This window comes from Lynx canadensis, chromosome C1, assembly GCF_007474595.2.
Source record: "Lynx canadensis isolate LIC74 chromosome C1, mLynCan4.pri.v2, whole genome shotgun sequence".
In the NCBI taxonomy this organism is placed as follows: Eukaryota; Metazoa; Chordata; class Mammalia; order Carnivora; family Felidae; genus Lynx; species Lynx canadensis.
In genome coordinates this window covers 80,585,535-80,595,138 of record NC_044310.1, presented here as the reverse complement: position 1 = coordinate 80,595,138, position 9,604 = coordinate 80,585,535, and positions in this window count along the sequence as shown.

The window sequence follows — 9,604 nt, the reverse complement described above, 5'->3', positions numbered from 1 at the left end:
AACCGCCAAGTTCTGGAATGGTGCACTGATTTCTCATTCTTACCCCAGAATAGTGGCATACATCCTTGAAACGGAAGTCAGATCTTTAACATTAGGCAATAAGAAGGAGGCTGAGTTGTCCTTGCTTTTCCATATGCACTATTGATTTCAAATTTTAATACCAAAACAGAGTAGATAATTACTTTTTTCCCCAAAATGATGACCTTTAAAAACATATATTAGTAAATGATTTACAATTATTAAAATGTGTGTATTCAATCTTAGGTAACTGATACAGTTTTACAAATAAAAAACTGAATGCTTTGGCCAAAATGTTGACTTGGAAAAACAAAACATGGAATGTGATTGGACAATTCTGATATTATTAAGTATTTCTTCCAAAAGCACTAGGAAATTTTTTTCAACAGAAGTGGAATTGATTCAATAAACTGCCTTCAATTTACAATGTATTTGAGGAGACACCCCTGTGATGTCTTGTAATCACCTGGCGCATTTATTTCCTAACTCAGTATTAAATATGGCTTGGAATTTTTCATGGCTTTCTATGATATCTAACTTGCTTATACTCGGGAAATTATTCAGGGACTGGTTTCCCTCCTGTGTTCGTCGCTTGGGGTAACATTTTAACAAAAGGAAATCAAGGAAAAGAACAAAACTATCTTTACTGAATACTCATTATGTCCACTGCCCGCAATGTTCACACCAACAGACAGAACCTCAGGTGTGAGTACAGGCATGTGTGTCCACCTGTCTGTGCTCACACTGGGAAGGGCTTCCCAGCATGCCTTGCTGATTTAGGCAAAGCAAGAATACCTTCTGCAAGAGCAAGGTTTCCCTTTCAAAATCCATCACGGTGAACCAATCCCTGGCTCCACACCTCCGGATCCCCGGGAATCAAGGCATCTTAATTATTTACATGTAGTGAGGGCAGGCCCAGATGACACTGCTAGTTCCAACAGTACATAAATTAATGGCTGTGAGGGCCAGCGGGAAGCTGACTCTGCGTGTCTCCCCAGTAGCTGACAGCAGAGATGTTCAACATACTTAACACTAATGCAGCCTGGGCCCTGACCAATCTACTGAACGTGAGGCATAAATATATATAAATATAGGTCACAAATACATCTTGAAATATATTATCTTCAGTCATCTGTGGAATTTAAGAAACAAAACAAATGAGAAAAGGGAAAAAGAGAGAGAGAAGCAAACCAAGAAACAGACTAACTATAGAGAGCAAACTGAGGGTTACCAGAGGGGATGTGGGTTGGGGGATGGGTGAAATAGGTGATGGGCATTAAGGAGTGCGCTTCTCTTAATGAGCACTGAGTGTTGTATGCAAGCGTTGAATCACCATATCGTATACCTGAAACGAATATTACACTGTATATTAACTAACTGGAATTTATTGTTTTTTAATTTTTTTTGGAATGTTTACTTATTTTTGAAAGAGAGAGAGAGAGAGAGTGCGAGTAGAGGAGGGGTAGAGGTGCCCTTAACTAACTGGAATTTAAATAAAAAATTAAATATATATATATATTTCATATATATGTGCGTATGTATACACACACACACACACACACATATATATATATATATATATATATATACACAGAGAGAGAGAGACAGAAACTTAATCCTCAAAAATTTTGTTATGTAGGGATTATTCTTTTTCTAATTCATAGGTGAGGAAATGGAGGTTTGCTGACAGAAGCAGTGGGTCACAACTAGTAAGTGGTAGAGCCTAGATGAAGTACGGCTGCTTACTGTACCAGTTTTACTCTGTAGTTTCTCTTTCATTATCAATGCTAATTATCAGGACATGAAACTCAGTAACTTGAATTTTTTAAACAGTCTTATGTATGCAGAAACTAGAAAATTTTAAATGACAGAAGTGTTGATAACAGTATTTCAACTTCATGTTATTCAAATCACTCAGTTTTAAGTCAGTCCCATTAAATGACTTTTTTTCTTGGTCTGTGGAAATGTTAACGGCTAGCAGAAATATGTGAGTAAGACGCTTTCAGTATTATTTTTGTGAGGCTCTTCTTCAAAGCTCTCAATTTCTGCTATGTCAGTATGTTAATCTGTATTGAAAAATATGAATCAAATAGCTAACTTCCTGGATGAACTTTATCCTACGAGTTTAATCTCAGTAAGCAAGGCAAGAAGTTATCAAGTCTTTCACAGGGGGACTAAGAATTGACTTATCTGGGAGAGAAGAGACAAAGTTCTTATTCAGAAAAACTCCCAATAATTTATGTAAATACTCCACCCTCAAGGAAGTGGAACCTGGCCCCTGACTCCTTAAGAGGGGGCTTTGCATAGTGACTTCCATCCAAACAGGACAGTATGGAAGGGGAGGGAGGGAAGTAACTTTACAGTGGAGAAATTTGACAAATATTACCTTGGCCAGGTGATCAAGCTTAACATCATTAGTGATGAGTCATGTCGATGGTATGTACCTTTGATATGATGTGATTAAAATGACATTCTGAGGTCTTCCTCTCAGAGACCCATAACCCCAGTCTAATTAGGAGAAAAGCACCAGACAAAACCCAGTCAAGGGACATTCCACAAAAAATACCTGGGCAGTACTCCTCAAAACTGTCAAGGTCATGGAGTGCCTGGCTAGCTCAGTCGGTAGAACATGAGACTCTGGATCTCAGGGGCATACGTTCAAGCCCCACGTTGGGTGTGGAGCCTAGTTTAAAAAAAAAAAAAAAACCACCTGTCAAGGTCATCTAAAACTAGGAAACTCTGAGACATTGTCATAGCCAAGAGGAGCCCACAGGGATATGATGACTAATGTTATGTATCCTGAATGGGATCCTGTAACAAGAAACACCAGGTCTTAGTTAACTCAAAATCCCTAAAGAAGCAGATAATAAAAGTGAGGCTGGAATTCCTTGAAGCTGCCTTTATTCTGAGAAAGGCTAGCTCCAATATCACCTCCCCACAGACACACATACATACAAAATCATCCCTTCTCACTTCCTTTTCACAGCCAAGGTTCTTATAAGGAATGTGCAGACTTAGTCTCTTCACCCTCATTCATTTTTCAAACCAGTGCAATCATGTGTCCACCCAACAATGACTCAAAGACCAAATCCTTCTTAGTCTCCACTTATGTAACCTGATAAAGACTGAAATTATTAATCACTCACCTCTATAAAACTCCTGATTTCCTTACCACAGTCTCTCTTGTTCTCCTCTTAAACTTTTCTTCTCCTTTGCTAATATAGCAGGATATCTATCCTCCACTATTTTTATTTTTGCCTTTTTAAACTTGATAGAACTTGAGCTTCTGGATCTGGAGAAGGATCACTTGAGTAACCCTCTTAGTTATGCAAATATAGGGTGAGTGGACACCCAACATTCTGGAATAAGGGACTTTTTTTTTTTTTTTTTTTTTTTTTTTTTTTTGGTCTTAACAAAACCTGTCTCTCCCATTGGTGTGCTGAGCTGGTCATTGGGGAGGAGATGATTCAGTCCCTGTTAGAAACCTAGGGCCTTCTTGGAGAGAAGATATCAGGGCCCCATACTCCAATCTCCATGATTCAAGTGTAGAAAAACCTGTGAAGGGTCCATCAAGGAATTGTGACCAAAGTCTGCTAGAAGAAGAATTGACCAAGGATTCCAAGAGCTGAACGCACCAGGAAAAGAGATACATGTCAGCACAAAGACTCTGCTCTCTGCAGGGGCCTGGGGGTGGTAGCCTACTAAGAACTATCTCTGATTGCCACAGTTCTGTGGGATCTGGGAATGCAAGCCCCCATAGCCACCAAAGCCATGCAATCAGGTGGTGTCGCCTGGGTAGCAGTCACAAGAACCAGGGCACCAGACAAAAACCAGGGTACCAGATGCATGTAACCCTCCCCTCCAGGAGAGAGTTGCACTCTGGAGCACAGCACAGGGAGAGTGTGAAGATAGTGCTGACCCTCTGAAGTCTCTGGAAGGAATTACAGTCAGCCACTAGATGGGTGTTTAATTAGAAGCCTCCTTCCCCACAGGCTGCAGCCATGATGATTAGCTAAGAAGCCTCCTTCACAGAAAGACCAAGCTCCTGGGTCTGTTGAGTCTTGCTGTGCTCTGGGGGTAGTACTGTTTAAGAATCCTTTCTCCCTTTATTACAGTCCTGTGGGACCTGTGAGCACAAGCCCCCCAGGCCACCAGAGCCAGGTGATATAGAAGTGCCATGGTGGCAGCTGCAAAAATTGGGGTACCAGAAAGGGGTATGAGCTCCTTTCTGGGTGACACCAATAATTATAATCCCATGGGAGCAAGAACACAAGCTCCGCTGACTTCCAGAGCCAGGTAGCCAAGGCATCCCCCAGGCTGCAGCCGCAAAAAAGCTCCCTTCCAGAAGATGCGAGTGCTCTGGAGCATGGCAAAGGGATAGGGCAAAGGTGGTACCTGCTAGAGTCCATCCCAGAGGGTGCTCCAGCAGGCTCCTACATGTGTGTGTTAAGTTAGGTGACTGACCTTCAAGCAGATGCTTTCATATGAGCCTTCTTCGCTTTAAGCCTGGGTGCAATCAACTGCCTCTGAGCTGGGCCGGGCGGGGCTGGCCCTTTAAGAGCTGTTTCTTATATCACTTCAGTCTTGTAGGCATTGAGACATGAGTCCCACTGGTTTCCAAAGTTAGATGTTCTGGGGGCTCATTTCTCCAGTGCAGATCTTAAAAGTTAAATTGACTGATATGGGGTATAAACCCCTTGTTTTTTGGAGTGAAGAGGTTTCCAGGCTTTGAATTTTGTCCTGGTTGTGGGTCAACATGCTGAGGAGGGATTTATGGTGAGATTGTGTCCCAGCCTTTCTTATCTGCTTCAGTGTGGTTTTCTTCTCATTTGCCCAAAATGTAGTCATCAGTCAGTCACACTTTAGGTTCTTTAAAAGGAGTTGTTCCGGACAGAGGGGAAGAAGATGGCGGCGTAAGAGGACGCTGGGCTCACCGCGCGTCCTGCTGATCGCTTAGATTCCACCTACACCTGCCTAAATAACCCAGAAAACCGCCAGAGGATTAGCAGAACGGAGTCTCCGGAGCCAAGCGCAGACAAGAGGCCCACGGAAGAGGGTAGGAAGGGCGGCGAGGCGGTGCGCGCTCCACAGACTGGCGGGAGGGAGCCGGGGCGGAGGGGCAGCCTGCCGGCCAAGCAGAGCCCCCGAGTCTGGCTGGCAAAAGCGGAGGGGCTGGACGGAGTGTGTTCCGACAGTAAGCACGACTTAGCATCTGGGAGGTCATAAGTTAACAGCTCTGCTCGGAAAGCGGGAAGGCTGGAGGACAAAGGGAGGGAGAGTTGCTGAGCCCCCGGACGACAGAGCTCAGCTTGGCGGGGAACAAAGGCGCTCGCCAGCGCCATCTCCCTCGTCCATCCTCCAGCCAAAATCCCAAAGGGAACCGGTTCCTGCCAGGGAACTTGCTCGCTCCTCTCCTCGAAAACACCCAACTCTGTGCTTCTGCGGAGCCAAATCTCTGGCAGCGGATCTGACTCCCTCCCACTGCCACAGGGGCCCTCCTGAAGTGGATCACCTAAGGAGAAGCGAGCTAAGCCTGCCCCTCCTGTCCCTGTGCACCTTGCCTACCCACCCCAGCTAATACGCCAGATCCCCAGCACCACAAGCCTGGCAGTGTGCAAGTAGCCCAGATGGGCCACGCCACCCCACAGTGAATCCCGCCCCTAGGAGAGGGGAAGAGAAGGCACACACCAGTCTGACTGTGGCCCCAGCGGTGGGCTGGAGGCAGACATCAGGACTGACTGCGGCCCCGCCCACCAACTCCAGTTATACACCACAGCACAGGGGAAGTGCCCTGCAGGTCCTCACCACACCAGGGACTATCCAAAATGACCAAACGGAAGAATTCCCCTCAGAAGAATCTCCAGGAAATAACAACAGCTAATGAACTGATCAAAAAGGATTTAAATAATATAACAGAAAGTGAATTTAGAATAATAGTCATAAAATTAATCGCTGGGCTTGAAAACAGTATAGAGGATAGCAGAGAATCTCTTGCTACAGAGATCAAGGGACTAAGGAACAGTCACGAAGAGCTGAAAAACGCTTTAAACGAAATGCAAAACAAAATGCAAACCACCACGGCTCGGATGGAAGAGGCAGAGGAGAGAATAGGTGAACTAGAAGATAAAGTTATGGAAAAAGAGGAAGCTGAGAGAAAGATAAAAAAATCCAGGAGTATGAGGGGAAAATTAGAGAACTAAGTGATACACTAAAAAGAAATAATATACGCATAATTGGTATCCCAGAGGAGGAAGAGAGAGGGAAAGGTGCTGAAGGGGTACTTGAAGAAATTATAGCTGAGAACTTCCAGGAACTGGGGAAGGAAAAAGGCATTGAAATCCAAGAGGCACAGAGAACTCCCTTCAGACGTAACTTGAATCGATCTTCTGCATGACATATCATAGTGAAACTGGCAAAATACAAGGATAAAGAGAAAATTCTGAAAGCAGCAAGGGATAAACGTGCCCTCACATAGAAAGGGAGACCTATAAGACTCGTGACTGATCTCTCTTTTGAAACTTGGCAGGCCAGAAAGGATTGGCACAATATTTTCAGTGTGCTAAACAGGAAAAATATGCAGCCGAGAATCCTTTATCCAGCAAGTCTGTCATTTAGAATAGAAGGAGAGATAAAGGTCTTCCCAAACAAACAAAAACTGAAGGAATTCGTCACCACTAAACCAGCCCTACAAGAGATCCTAAGGGGGATCCTGTGAGACAAAGTACAAGAGACATCAATACAAGCATAAAACATACAGACATCACAATGACTCTAAACCCATATCTTTCTATAATAACACTGAATGTAAATGGATTAAATGCGCCAACCAAAAGACATAGGGTATCAGAATGGATAAAAAAACAAGACCCATCTATTTGCTGTCTACAAGAGACTCATTTTAGACCTGAGGACACCTTTAGATTCAGAGTAAGGGGATGGAGAACTATTTATCATGCTACTGGAAGCCAAAAGAAAGCTGGAGTAGCCATACTTATATCAGACAAACTAGACTTTAAATTAAAGGCTGTAACAAGAGATGAAGAAGGGCATTATATAATAATTACAGGGTCTATCCATCAGGAAGAGCTAACAATTATAAATGTCTATGCGCCGAACACCGGAGCCCCCAAATATATAAAACAATTACTCACAAACATAAGCAACCTTATTGATAAGAATGTGGTAATTGCAGGGGACTTTAACATCCCACTTACAGAAATGGATAGATCATCTAGACACACGGTCAATAAAGAAACAAGGGCCCTGAATGATACATTGGATCAGATGGACTTGACAGATATATTTAGAACTCTGCATCCCAAAGCAACAGAATATACTTTCTTCTCGAGTGCACATGGAACATTCTCCAAGATAGATCATATACTGGGTCACAAAACAGCCCTTCATAAGTTTACAAGAATTGAAATTATACCATGCATACTTTCAGACCACAATGTTATGAAGCTTGAAATCAACCACAGGAAAAAGTCTGGAAAACCTCCAAAAGCATGGAGGTTAAAGAACACCCTACTAACGAATGAGTGGGTCAACCAGGCAATTAGAGAAGACATTAAAAAATATATGGAAACAAACGAAAATGAAAATACAACAATCCAAACGCTGTGGGATGCAGCAAAGGCAGTCCTGAGAGGAAAATACATTGCAATCCAGGCCTATCTCAAGAAACAAGAAAAATCCCAAATACAAAATCTAACAGCACACCTAAAGGAAATAGAAGCAGAACAGCAAAGGCAGCCTAAACCCAGCAGAAGAAGAGAAATAATAAAGATCAGAGCAGAAATAAACAATATAGAATCTAAAAAAACTGTAGAGCAGATGAACGAAACCAAGAGTTGGTTTTTTGAAAAAATAAACAAAATTGACAAACCTCTAGCCAGGCTTCTCAAAAAGAAAAGGGAGATGACCCAAATAGATAAAATCATGAATGAAAATGGAATTATTACAACCAATCCCTCAGAGATACAAACAATTATCAGGGAATACTATGAAAAATTATATGCCAACAAATTGGACAACCTGGACGAAATGGACAAATTCCTGAACACCCACACTCTTCCAAAACTCAATCAGGAGGAAAGAGAAAGCTTGAACAGACCCATAACCAGTGAAGAAATTGAATCGGTTATCAAAAATCTCCCAACAAATAAGAGTCCAGGACCAGATGGCTTCCCAGGGGAGTTCTACCAGACGTTTAAAGCAGAGATAATACCTATCCTTCTCAAGCTATTCCAAGAAATAGAAAGGGAAGGAAAACTTCCAGACTCATTCTATGAAGCCAGTATTACTTTGATTCCTAAACCAGACAGAGACCCAGTAAAAAAAAGAGAACTACAGGCCAATATCCCTGATGAATATGGATGCAAAAATTCTCAATAAGATACTAGCAAATTGAATTCAACGGCATATAAAAAGAATTATTCACCATGATCAAGTGGGATTCATTCCTGGGATGCAGGGTTGGCTCAACATTCGCAAATCAATCAACGTGATACATCACGTTAACAAAAAAAAAGAGAAGAACCATATGATCCTGTCAATCGATGCAGAAAAGGCCTTTGACAAAATCCAGCACCCTTTCTTAATAAAAACCCTTGAGAAAATCGGGATAGAAGGAACATACTTAAAGATCATAAAAGCCATTTATGAAAAGCCCACAGCTAACATCATCCTCAACGGGGAAAAACTGAGAGCTTTTTCCCTGAGATCAGGAACACGACAGGGATGCCCACTCTCACCGCTGTTGTTTAACATAGTGCTGGAAGTTCTAGCATCAGCAATCAGACAACAAAAAGAAATCAAAGGCATCAAAATTGGCAAAGATGAAGTCAAGCTTTCGCTTTTTGCAGATGACATGATATTATACATGGAAAATCCGATAGACTCCACCAAAAGTCTGCTAGAACTGATACATGAATTCAGCAAAGTCGCAGGATACAAAATCAATGTACAGAAATCAGTTGCATTCTTATACACTAACAATGAAGCAACAGAAAGACAAATAAAGAAACTGATCCCATTCACAATTGCACCAAGAAGCATAAAATACCTAGGAATAAATCTAACCAAAGATGTAAAAGATCTGTATGCTGAAAACTATAGAAAGCTTATGAAGGTAATTGAAGAAGATTTAAAGAAATGGAAAGACATTCCCTGCTCATGGATTGGAAGAATAAATATTGTCAAAATGTCAATACTACCCAAAGCTATCTACACATTCAATGCAATCCCAATCAAAATTGCACCAGCATTCTTCTCGAAACTAGAACAAGCCATCCTAAAATTCATATGGAACCACAAAAGGCCCCGAATAGCCAAAGTAATTTTGAAGAAGAAGACCAAAGCAGGAGGCATCACAATCCCAGACTTTAGCCTCTACTACAAAGCTGTCATCATCAAGACAGCATGGTATTGGCACAAAAACAGACACATAGACCAATGGAATAGAATAGAAACCCCAGAACTAGACCCACAAACGTATGGCCAACTCATCTTTGACAAAGCAGGAAAGAACATCCAATGGAAAAAAAGACAGTCTCTTTAACAAATGGTGCTGGGAGAACTGGAC